The sequence below is a fragment of the Zootoca vivipara genome, chromosome 15, assembly GCF_963506605.1.
Source record: "Zootoca vivipara chromosome 15, rZooViv1.1, whole genome shotgun sequence".
In the NCBI taxonomy this organism is placed as follows: domain Eukaryota; kingdom Metazoa; phylum Chordata; class Lepidosauria; order Squamata; family Lacertidae; genus Zootoca; species Zootoca vivipara.
In genome coordinates, this window is record NC_083290.1 from 14,288,322 (window position 1) to 14,301,783 (window position 13,462).

At 49.8% G+C, this 13,462-nt stretch overlaps 1 protein-coding gene across 3 annotated transcripts in view; it reads left to right on the top strand.

Moving 5' to 3' along the window:
• LOC118096995 (transmembrane protease serine 9) overlaps positions 1–13,462 on the top strand; it is a 44,172-nt gene that overhangs the window by 26,753 nt on the left and 3,957 nt on the right. The gene's annotated exons all lie outside the window — the stretch shown is intronic.

The window sequence follows — 13,462 nt, forward strand, 5'->3', positions numbered from 1 at the left end:
AGTTCTCCCAATGGAGGGATGCAGAAAGTGGAGTCCCACAAGGATCCATATTGGTACTCGCACTTTATAAGACGTTCTAGAGTTAGGGATGAGCAGTGATGTGGCCCAGTTTGCCAATGAGACCAAATTGTTTGGGGTGGTTAAAACAAAAAGGGGTCATTTAAGAGCTACAAAGGGATCTCTCCCAACTGAGTGAAAGGGCAGTAAAATGGCAAAAGCAATTCACTGTAAGCAAGTGTAAACTGATGCATACCACGGCAAAAATAAATAAATCTTAATTTTGCATAGACGCTCATGGGGTCTGAACTGGCAGAGACTGACTAGGAATGAGATCTTGGGGTCATAGTGGATAGCTCAGTTGAAGATATTGACCCAATCTGCAGCAACTGTGAAAAAGGCAAATTCAATTTTGGGGGTCATTAGAAAAGGGATTTCTGAGAATCACAAGCAGGGAGAGTGCTGTTGCATTCAGGTCCTACCTGGGATCTTCCCACTGGGGCATCTGGTTGGTCCCTTGAGAGAACAGGATGCTAAACTAGTTTGGCCTGACCTCTGGTTATGTTCTTAAACTGTTTTAATGACTTTACTGCTTTATTCCTAGAATCAATCATAGAACTGTAGAGTTGGCTGGGACCCAAAGTTCAAGGTTTATTATTGTTTTGAGCCAATTATCATTACAGTATTATGCTTTTAGATATGCTGCAAGCCGCCCAGAGTGGCTGGGGAAACTCATTCAGACGGGTGGGGTATAAATATAACAACAACAACAGCAACAGCAGCAGCAGCAGCTACTGCTCCTACTACATTAAATGCAGTGTGAGCCAGGGCCAGACTCTGAAAACACAAACATGATTCATTTAAAGCTTCCCTTAACAGTTTTTTGTCCCAATAATAATAATAATAATAATAATAATAATAATAATAATATGTTATTTATACCCCGCCCATCTGGCTGGGTTTCCCCAGCCACTCTGGGCGGCTTCCAACAGAAAAATAAAACACAATAATCTATTAAACATTAAAAGCCTCCCTGAACAGGGCTGCCTTCAGATGTCTTCTAAAAGTCTGGTAGTTGTTTTCCTCTTTGACATCTGTTGGGAGGGCGTTCCACAGGGCAGGCGCCACCACCGAGAAGGCCCTCTGCCTAGTTCCCTGCAACTTGGCATCTCGCAACGAGGGAACCGCCAGAAGGCCCTCGGTGCTGGACCTCAGTGTCCGGGCAGAATGATGGAGGTGGAGACGCTCCTTCAGGTATACTGGACCGAGGCCATTTAGGGCTTTAAAGGTAAGCACCAACACTTTGAATTGTGCTCGGAAACGTACTGGGACCCAATGTAGATCTTTACAAGATCTTGTATTAGAGGTATTGAAATATACTCGGAGTCGAGAGTGAATTTCATGCTCTTTATTCAGCTCATAGTCATCAAGGAGGAGAAGAGAAGACGAATGACTCTTTTCCCCAAACCATCTGCTTATATACATTATTTACACAATGGGCCTTGCGTGATTGGCTACTTCAGGGCTACACCTGTGGGCCAATTATATTGTGGATTGACTTCTGCCTGCAGCCTGATTGGCTGCTCCTACAGGCCAATCAGGTAGCAGATTCACTTCTGCCAGCCGCCTGATTGGCTGCTCCAGCAGGCCAATCAGGTTGAGGATTCACTTCCACCTGGAGTTGGATTGGGTAGCTCCCGCTGATTCTGAATCCTATTGTTCTAGGATTCAGCTCAGTACATAACACCCCTCCCCTCTAAGTTCCAGTCCTGCCCGGGAAGTTGCATTCGTAGTCCCCAAGGTCTGCTGGCCGCCTCCGTGTGCGTTGTGGCCTGGGGTGTTCCTTGGTCAGGGGTTCTGGTTCTGGCTCGTGTTCCGAGGCTGCTGGCTGTGCCAGGGCTGTCTGGTCTGGCGCCACTGAACCACTAGGTTGTAGCTCTGGTTCCGGTGTCCTTCCAGCCTCGGGGCGCCCCTCTGTGCCTACTGCTTCTGCTTCCCCTGCCCACCCCTCTCGCTCTACAGGCCTCACTGCCCTGCTGTCCCCTTGGGACCCCTCTGTCCCGCTCTCCTCCCGGGTTCCTCCTGGGAATCGTCGCCGTAGCTGGTCGCAGTGGCGGCGCCAACATTGCCCCCCTTCCGTTAGTACCTCGTACGACACGGGACCGGTCACCTTGGTGACTGTGGCGGGTACCCATGCTGGGCCTGCCCCAAAATTCTTTGCATACACTGGGTCCTGGGCCACAAATGTCCGGGGGTTCCTGCCTTTCCCCACCACTACCTCATCCTGAGCTCTGTCGGGGTGAAGTCGGTCCAGTCTAGTTGCAAGGCGCCGGCCCATTAGTAATTCAGCTGGGCTCCGGCCCGTCGTTGTGCTTGGGGTGCTGTGCTGTGCTAGAAGAAATGCGGCAAGGCGGTATTCCCAGTCCCCTTGTGTCATGCGGCGGAGGCTGTCCTTGGTGGTCCGCACCATGCGCTCCGCTTGGCCATTGGTGGCAGGGTGGAATGGTGCTGAGCGGATGTGGCGGATGGCGTTCTGCGCTGTGAAGGTCTGGAACTCCTCTGACGTGAATGCGGTTCCATTGTCCGAGACGAGGGTGTCAGGGAGCCCGTGGGTCGCAAACAGCTTACGTAGTACCCGGATGGCTGCCGCCGTAGAAGTGGATGGTACCAGTGCGACCTCCAGCCATTTGGTGTAGGAATCCACCACTATGAAGAATGTTTTTCCCTGGAAGGGGCCAGCGAAGTCCACGTGCAAGCGTGACCATGGATGTCGGGCGGACTCCCAGGGCTGGACTGGGGCCCTTGGGGGATCCGGGCGGGATTCTTGGCAGGTCTGGCAGTGTTGGACCCAGGCCTCTATCTCTCTGTCAATCCCCGGCCACCACACATAACTCCTGGCAAGGGCCTTCATCCTCACTACCCCTGGGTGTGTCTCGTGTTGGGCTGTGAGGACCCTTTTGCGGAGGGGCTGGGGAACAACAACCCTGCTTCCCCATAACAGGCACCCCTTGTGGGCCGACAGTTCATGTTTGCGGTTTGTGTAGCCAGCGAATTCTGGCCCGGGGCTGCTGCTGGGCCATCCTCGCCACACCCAGTCCAGGACCCGGGAGATGACCCTATCTTTTGTGGAATGGTGCGCAACTTCTTGTGCCTGAATGGGTCGGTCGGGAAGCAGCTCCAGGGTCATAACCTCTTGCGCAGGCGCTGGGTCGGGGCCTGTTTCTGGTAGTGGTAGCCTGCTGAGGGCGTCTGCGTGGCCCATCGCCTTCCCAGGGCGGTGGATTAGTGCATACTGGTAGCCGGCAAGGAAAATTGACCACCTGAGGACACGTGGAGACAACACTTGGGGGGTCTGCTTCTCAGGGGCAAACAGGCCAAGCAACGGCTTGTGGTCAGTCACTATGGTAAAGGGCCGCCCGTACAAGAAATCATGGAATTTTTTTACGCCCTTCACGATTGCCAGACCCTCCTTGTCAATCTGTGAGTAGTTTCGTTCGGCTGCAGCAAGCGTCTGGGAGAAGTATGCCACCGGCACCTCTCTTCCATCCGGGAGTTGGTGTCCCAGGACAGCGCCGATGCCATAGGGAGAGGCGTCGCATGCCAGCACCACTGGCAGCCTCTCGTCGAAGTGTGCTAAGACCGAGTTCGAGACGAGCAAGTCCTTGACTGCCTGGAATGCGGCCCTTTGTCGCTGGCCCCACACCCAAGGGGCCCTTTTATCTAGGAGTCTGTGTAGGGGCTCCGCTACCGCTGCCTTATGGGGAAGGAAGGCATGGTAAAAGTTCAATAGTCCCAAGAATGACTGAAGTTCGGGCTTGCTCTTGGGCGCTGGGGCCTCACAAATGGCCCGTACCTTGTCACCGGTTGGATGGACCCCTTCTGCGTCCACCTTAAATCCCAGAAAGTCCACCTGCGGCACTCCCAGTAAACACTTTTCCCGCTTCACCTTGAGGCCCGCCGTCTGGAAACGGTGCAGGACGGAGCGGAGGCGGTCCTCAAATTCCTCTGGTGTGGGCCCGGCGATCAGTACATCATCGAAGAAGGGGGTGACGCCAGGAATCCCTTTAAGGAGAGAGTCCATTAGATTCTGGAATATGCCTGGTGCCACGCTAACGCCAAATTGCAGCCGCTTAACTCTGAATGCCCCTCTGTGCGTCACAATCGTCTGAGCCTCTGCTGTGGCTTCGTCCACAGGCAACTGTTGATACGCTTGGGCCAAGTCCAGTTTGCCAAAGATCTTTGACCCAGCCAGGGTGGCGAGGACATGGCTGACCACTGGCACTGGGTATGCATGGGCCGTGAGAGCCTTGTTTATGGTGCATTTGTAGTCTGCACAGATGCGGACCGAACCGTTAGGCTTGACGGGTGTGACAATTGGAGTTTCCCAGGGGGCGTTGGGCACCGGCTCCAGCACTCCTTGCTCCACGAGCCGGTCCAATTCCTCGTCTATGCGGGGTTTCAGGGCGAACGGGACCCGGCGGGCCTTGTGCCTGATGGGTCGTACAGCGGGGTCTAGCTGTAGGGCAATGGGGGGTCCTGTATATCGTCCCAATGCCCCATCGAAAACCCCTGGAAACTCTTTGCATATGGCGTCCACGTCCACTTGTAAGCTAGTGCGGTTCACCCCGGTAACGGCTAGCCCCAGAGGTCCAAACCATGCCAGTCCCAGTAAGCTAACGTAGGGGCCCTTAACTACCAGCAAGTCCAATTGTTGCTTTCGCCCTCGATATTGCACCCTGAAGGTCCCCACCCCCATTGTAGGGACCTTACGTTTCTGGAAGTCCCGGAGGGTGAATGGGGCCGGCCTTAGTTTGGGACCCCCATTAGGGCACAGTTCCCTTAATGTTCGGGCCGAGATTATGGATAGAGTTGAACCCGTGTCCAGCTCCATGCGGCATGGGGCTCCCTCTATCTGTACCTCTATATAAATTTTCTCTGTGCTGGGATGGGGCAACTGGAATACCTGGTAGTCCGTGATCTCCGTCGAGTTGCCTTGGTGCATGGTGCCGTGTGACCTGGGGCTCCTGGGTCGGTCATCTGATGCTTGTCGACGGGTGAGTCGAGCCCGACACACCCGGGCGATGTGTCCCAATTTTCTGCACTGCCTGCACTCTGCGTTGCGGAAACGACAGGTCCTCCTCTCGTGGTTCTCCCCGCAGCTTGCACAGTTCCCTCCTTCTCGTCGAGGCTGCTGTGGTGTGTGTGCTGCTTGAGTGCGCCGCTGTACTCGGTGTACTTCCTCCCTGTCAGATTCGGATTCGTCGGTGAGGTCTTCGTGGTAGACCCTCGGTTGGGATGGCGGGGCCGGTCGTGCCTCTTGCGTTGACCTCTCGGCGGCTTCGGTTGCCAGGGCTTCCTCCAGAGCAATCTGGAACGTGAGGTCTTTTTTGGCGTAGAGGCGTCGTTGCAACATCTCGTCCCTCAGGCCACCGACGAGGCGGTCACGAAGCATGTTCTCCAATTCTGAGAAGTTGCATAACCGGGCGGCTTGGCGGAGGGAGGTCACAAACCCAGTTATGGTTTCCCCCGGGGCTTGCCGCTTTGCGTAGAAGGCATTTCGGCAAGCTACCACCGAGGGCTGTGGTGAGAAGTGCTCCTTCAGCCGTTCCATTATTGTTTTGTAAGAGACGGTAGCGACATCTCTAGGTGCAAGGAGAGCCCGGGCGATTTCAAACGTCTCCTCTCCACAGACGCTGAAGAATGTCGCCCTCTTCATGGCATCGTTGGTGACTTCTTTCGCTTGCAGGAGGAAGTTGAAACGGGCGGCGTACCCTTCCCAGTCTCCTGATGCTGGTTTGAATGGCGAGAAGCTGCTGTCGGTTGCCATTCTGGGTTCCTTGGGTCCTGGAGCTGAAGCCTGGATGCACGGTGCGATGCAGCGGTGCAGCAGGTGGCGGTGCTGCGGTGCAGTGCGTGGTGGCGGTCAGCTCAGCAGGATCCCACCTTCGTCGCCAGTGAAATATACTCGGAGTCGAGAGTGAATTTCATGCTCTTTATTCAGCTCATAGTCATCAAGGAGGAGAAGAGAAGACGAATGACTCTTTTCCCCAAACCATCTGCTTATATACATTATTTACACAATGGGCCTTGCGTGATTGGCTACTTCAGGGCTACACCTGTGGGCCAATTATATTGTGGATTGACTTCTGCCTGCAGCCTGATTGGCTGCTCCTACAGGCCAATCAGGTAGCAGATTCACTTCTGCCAGCCGCCTGATTGGCTGCTCCAGCAGGCCAATCAGGTTGAGGATTCACTTCCACCTGGAGTTGGATTGGGTAGCTCCCGCTGATTCTGAATCCTATTGTTCTAGGATTCAGCTCAGTACATAACAGGTATATTTCCCCAGCACATGGAAGATCAATTTGGCAAAATAGCTGCCTAATCTAGGCCAGTGGCCATCTTGGAGCAGAGAGTTCCACAGAAGTTATTCAGTACCTACCCTACCATAGTACAGAGTTCTTCTGACCAATCAATCAACAATCTTGCTATAAGGAAAATGAGATGCAAGCAGCATCAGGAATGGTTTAAACTGGGTTTGAACACAATCGCTGTTTTCTTCATAGAATTGTAAGAATGAACTCCAGTTTATGATCCCTATCAATCGTTTATCCTATAAAATTTCTCAACCCACCAAATTAACCTCAGCACATAGCTTGCTCAACTGCAAATCTGGCTCCTCCTGTCTATCTCAAATTTATCCGGCTTTGTCAATAACTGTGAAATCTGAGCTTGGCTGTCTGCTGATGAAATTAACACTGCAAGCCTCTACATGTCCACATCAAAGTAAGTCTCAGTGAATTCAATGGGGTAAGTGTGTATACAATGGAAACTTAAGCCACTTATCTGGTTTGAAGTAATGACTCTGGTGGTGCAGGTTACAGTTATATTTCAGTTTTATTGCATTAGCCAGTGGGCATAACACATAATCAAAACCTGGAAATGTTTAGATTTTCTGCAGCACAGTTTAAGAACCAAAGAAGAGCCTGCTGGATCAAGCCAAAGGCCCATCAAGTCCAACATCCTGATCTCAAAGTGGCCAAGCAGATGCCCCAAGGGGAAACCAGCAAGCAGGATTTGAGCACAGGAACACTGTCCCCTCCTGCAGTTTCCAGCAACTGGCATTCAGAAGCATTGCTCCCTCCAGCCACAGGGGCAGAGCATAGCCATCAAGGCTAATATATTTTGATACCCCCCTCGGTCACTCCTCTGTGAATTTATCCTATCCTTTTTAAAGCCGTCTAGGTTGGTGGCCATCACTGCCTCCTGTTGGGCGAGTTCCGTAGTTTAACTATGTACTGCGTGAAGAAGTCCTTTCTTTGGTCTGTTCCAAATCTTACAACCTTCAGCTTCATGGGATGTCCACTAGCTCTAGTGTTATGCGAAAGGGGGAAAAACTTTGCACTGCCCACTTTCTTCATACCATGCATAATTTTATAAACATTCTTTATGACACAATGGTGAACGAGTTCAGCACAGGATCTGGCTAAAGGCAAAAGGAATCGACCCATTTCCTCGATGAAGTGACTTTGGTGTTACTGCTAACATTAAAAAAAAGAAAAAGATAATAGTAACAATAATAATAGCTACAACCATGGTTATGGTCTGCCTCCACAGTTGGAGGCAGCAATGCTTCTGAATACCAGTTGCTGCAAAACACAGGAGGGGGAGTGCCCTTGCGCTCGAATCCTGCTTGCATACCTGCCAAGTTGCTGTCAGAGAAATAAGGGACCGGGCCGGAAGTAGCACTGCCGCCATTTGGGAACTGGGCGGAGCATGCTCAGAAGTGACTTATGATGCTACTTTGCCCAGTTCCAAAATGGCCGCCACGCCAGAAGTCGCACTGCAGCTGGAACAGCTGGAAAAACGGGGATTTCCCGGGGAATACGGGAGACTTGGCAGCTATGCCTGCTTGCAGGTTTCCCACCACCACCACGCACCATTGGGCGCCTGGTTGGCCACTGTGAGATCAAGATGCTGGAATAGATGGGCCACTGGTCTGATCCAGAAGGCTCTTATGTTATACAGTCGTACCTTGGTTGTTGAACGGAATCTGTTCCAGAAGTCTGTTTGACTTCTGAAAATGTTAACAGACCAAGGCGTGGCTTCTGATTGGCTGCAGGAGCTTCCTGCGCTCAATTGATAGCTGCGTAAACTGCACCAGATGTTCGGGTTCCAAAGAACGTTTGCAAACCAGAACACTCACTTCTGGGTTTGTGGCGTTTAGGAGCCAAAACGTTTGAGTCGCAAGGCGTTCAAGAACCAAGTTGTTACGTCGTGGGTGCAGATTTCAGCTCTTTGTGTGATCAGCTCTGTGTAGTGATTCAGCATGCTAGCAAGGATATGCTAGGAGTCAAGTCTAACAAGAACAATCTTCTTTATTGCAGTAGGAACTTCAGTGGGGAAAGGGAAAGGGTGAGCTCCTTTTATACTCTCAGGAGTTGGGGAAAGGATACTTTCAGATTTTGGCGGGACCCAATTGGAGTAGAGAACCAAATTGTACTAACAAGTTAACCAATAGCAACTGTCATTCCACCCGTTTGAATCACCCTGGAGTGGGAAAGGTAGTTACAGAACTAGCAGTGAAACTCATATACACATATTACACCAATACATAACACAAGGTACGACTGTATTCTTTTCTAATGTTCCACTGAGCATTAAACAGTTTGGTTAAATCTCTCTCTCTCTCTCTCTCTCTCTCTCTCTCTCTCTCTCTCTCTCTCTCTGTGTGTGTGTGTGTGTGTGTGTGTGTGTGAGAGAGAGAGAGAGAGAGAGAGAGAAGGCTTTTAGATTAAATTCTGCATTTGGGCTCCATACTTTCACCCCCAACGCAATCTGAGCATTTTTGTGACCCTTACCAGAATTCCATACGCTGACTGCGCGTTCCAGAAGCAGGCACACTGCCCCAACAAAGGAGTATTTTCATCACACACAAGAACAAGACAAAGTAGAACAAACTACATCCCCACAACACAACACCTCTCAACTTACTGGGGAACAACCATCACCCTCCAAACGCATCAATGAACAGAACATTGACCACCAACTACCACCGAAAAGAAGTTACACAAAAAGGGACTCCACATGGACCCCTCCTGATGGACGCAATACCACACTAGATCTGTACATCGAATGCTTCCGCCACAGAATCCAAACGGATGTGACCAGAAAACACCATCGCTTACTACAAAATCTAAACCATGCTGAAAGGAGAGCCATAGAAAATCTCAGGAACAACCCAGACATTATAATTAAAGAGGCAGACAAGGGTGGAGCTGTCGTCATCATGAACAAAACTGATTACATCCAGGAGGCCCACAGACAACTTTCCAATACTGCCTTTTACATGAAATTGGACTCAGACCCCACACAAGCATACAAAAAAGAACTGAACAAGATTATTAAGGAGCTACCCCTACACATCCAAGAACAGATCCTCACAAACACACCAGCGGAACCTCGGCCAGGAACTTTCTATCTTCTACCCAAAATACACAAACCAGGAAACCCAGGACGCCCCATCATCTCAGGTATTGGCACCATTACAGTGGGTGTTTCCGGCTATATGGACTCTGTTCTGAAACCATATGCTATCAGTGCTCCCAGCTACGTACGTGACACCACAGATTTTCTGAGGAAAATACAATATTTGAACAATCTTCCTAACAATACTATACTAGCCACTATGGATGTGGAATCTCTATATACCAACATCCCACACAATGATGGTTTACAAGCCATAAGGAACACCATTTCAGATAAAACCACAGCGGACTTTGCTACCAAACTCTGCCACTTTGTCCTTACCCACAACCACTTCAAATTTGGTGATGACCTGTTCCTCCGGATCAGCGGCACAGCCATGGGCACCCGCATGGCCCCACAGTATGCCAACATCTTCATGGCAGATTTAGAACAACGTTTCCTTAACTCCTACCCACTCAAACCTCTCCTGTACCTGCGATACATTGACGATATTTTTATTATCTGGACACATGGACAACAGACCCTGGAAACCTTCCACCAGACATTCAATGACTTTCACCCCACCATCAACCTAACAATGAACCAATCTATGCAAGAAATACATTTTTTGGACACTACTATAAAAATACAGGATGGACATATAGACACCACCTTATACAGAAAACCAACTGACCGACAAACATATCTACATGCTTCTAGCTACCATCCCAAACATACCAAACAATCCATCGTATACAGCCAGGCCTTACGTTACAACCGCATCTGTTCCAACTCTACAGACAGAGAATCTCACCTAAGAGATCTACAGCAAACCTTTTTAGAACTAAAATATCCACCTGATGAAGTTAAACAACAGATCAACAGAGCCAGACAGATACCTAGAGAGAACCTGCTGCAAGACAGACCCAAAAAAGAAAATAACAGAACACCACTAGTCATCACATACAGCTCCCAAGCTAAAACAGTACAACGCATCATCAGAGATCTACAGCCTCTCCTGGACAATGACAGCTCCCTTTCTCAAGCTCTGGGAGGAAGACCTTTCATTGCCTACAGACAGCCACCCAATCTTAAACAACTCCTCACCCACAATAATACAACCACCAGACTTAACATGGACACTGGTACCAGAGCCTGCAATAAACCCAGATGCCAACTTTGCTGCCACATACACCCAGACAACACCATTACTGGCCCCAACAACATCCAACATACCATCTCAGGACTATTTAATTGCTCATCTTCTAACATTGTGTATGCCATCAAATGCCAACAGTGCCCTTCAGCTCTCTATATTGGACAAACAGGCCAAACCCTACGCCAAAGGATAAATGGACATAAATCTGACATCAGGAACCAGAAGACAGAAAAACCAGTAGGAGAACACTTCAATCTCCCAGGACATTCTATACAAGATCTCAAAGTAGCTGTCTTACTACAAAAGAATTTCAGAAATAGACTGGAAAGAGAAGTTGCTGAATTGCAACTTATCACCAAGCTCAAAACCATGGAGGGACCTGGTTTGAACAGAGATATCGGATTCTTATCTCATTATACATGATAAGCGATCTTCAGCCATCTCAACCCTTGCTTTTTCATGCAAAACCATTTGCAGTCGTTTGCGGTCATCAACAGCTATCAGTCAGTCAATCACCCATTTCCACCACCCTTCTGAGTGATCCCCCCTCCCCATCCCCACCCCTCCCCACCCCTTCTCTACATAAGTGCCTGGAAACTTCCATTTCACTGTATCTGAAGAAGTGTGCATGCACACGAAAGCTCATACCAAAATAAAAACTTAGTTGGTCTTTAAGGTGCTACTGAAGGAATTTTTTTTTATTTTGCCCCAACAAACTCACTGAGTTGTGCAATGAGAAAGTTGCCCCATTCCCAAACACATCTCCTCAGCCCTGAGGGCTAGAAACTTGCATTGCAAAATTATGCAGTGTGAAAAAGCAACGGGGCCTGGTGCTCGCAATCCAACCTTGTATCCTGTGCACTAAGTACAGAGACAGAGAATCAGAGGGAGCTAGAAGCTGGTGGCACCTAGCTTTCAGTGTCCCAAAGAAAGGCAAACCACCCACTCACCCCCTCCTCACAATTCAGCCTACTATACAGCCCATGTTAGGTCACAAGCAGGAATGTTGAGGCTTGTAATCCTCCAATAAATCTTCATCCTATTGAGTAAAGGCTGAGAAGCCGATCAGTTCCAGCTAATGCTCATCCCGCCTTACCAAGAAGTCAGTCCGTCGGTGCAGCAGCCCCTGCACTTTGGAACTCCCTGCCTTTTGACAAAAGAACCCCCAAAGAGCCTGGCTGTTGGATCAAGCCCACCCAGGCCCATCTGTTCTGTTCTCCAACTGGCCAATGAGATGTGCTAATGGGAAGCTGGCTAATAGGACTTTGGCACAATAGTGCTCTTTGCCCATAGGAGAGCAGCTCCATCCCCTCGATCAGTTTGGTTGCCATTTTCTGATGCTTTCCCAACTCTACAATATCCTTCATAGGTTAAGGTCCAATTGCACGGGCAGGGGAAAGCCTGAGCAAAAGGATAAAAAGTCTTCACAAGACAACTGATGCTCCGTATCTGGCAGAAGGAAGGGCATTCTCACATGAACAGGAGCAGCAGCAGAAAATGCCCATTTTTGGGAAACTGCCCTGTGATATTCTGAAGGCTGCAGTGCCGCAAGTAGGATTCCCTTGACAATCTTTAGAAGAGGCTTTAAAAGAGGATGGGGCAAATTCACGGAGAAGAGGGCTATTGATGGCTATTAGCCATTATGGTTGTGCTCTGCCTCAACAGCTGGAGGCCATCATGCTTCTTATGCTCAGGACCTGCTTGCGGGTTTCCCCTGGGGGCCTCTGGGTGGCCACCGTGAGAACAGGATGCTGGACTAGATGGGCCCCCATTGGCCTGACAAAGCAGGCTCTTCTACCATAATTTGTTTCTTCTGTACCAGCAGCAAGCTACTAGTTATTAGTTACTAGTTGACCCTCCCACGCGTTGCTGTGGGTTATCGCTGTGGCTGCCCCTAACCTGTGACGATCCATGACGCATTGCTGTGCCTGACTCAGGGTCATAGCTGTCAAGTTCTCCCCTTTTTAAGGGAAATTCCCTTATGCTGAATAGGCTTCCTCGCGAGAAAAGGGAAAACTTGACAGCTATGCTCAGGGTCAATGTTTCCCAGGAAAGGGGAAGGATGTGTCTGTTCCCCCCTGGACTATGTGTTTTTTCCCCCCCCCATGGTTGTGTCTCATCCCTGTGTTTACTCCCATCCTGTAGCGACCCATGAGGTATCCCGTCCCCCCTCCCTCCACCTCCACCCTATGGCGTAGCTGCCAAGTTTTCCCTTTTTTCGCGAGGAAGCCTATTCAGCATAAGGGAAAATCCCTTTAAAAAAGGGATAACTTGGCAGCTATGCCCTATGGCTCCCCCCACCCTACGTCAGCCCATGACCTATTTGGGCCCCACCCAGGGCTCCATTCGGGATAGTATTTAAAGGGCTGTACAGTGGAACCTCGGTTTATGAACACCTCGGTTTACGAACTTTCAGTTTACGAACGCCGCAGACCCATCTGGAACGGATTAATTCACTTTCCATTACTTTCAATGGGAAAGTTCACTTCAGTTTATGAACGCTTCAGTTTATGAACAGACTTCCGGAACCAATTACACCCATGCTTCGGGTTAAGTATGCTTCAGGTTGAGTACTCCGCGGAACCGTCTGGAACGGAATAATCCACTTTCCATTACTTTCAATGGAAAAGTTCGCTTCAGTTTATGAACGCTTCAGTTTAAGTACTCCGCGGACCGCCTGGAACAGATTAATCCACTTTCCATTACTTTCAATGGGAAAGTTCGCTTCAGTTTATGAACGCTTCAGTTTATGAACAGAGTTCCGGAACCAATTGTGTTCATAAACCGAGGTACAGTGGTACCTCTACTTACGAATAACTCTACTTACGAATGTTTCTACTT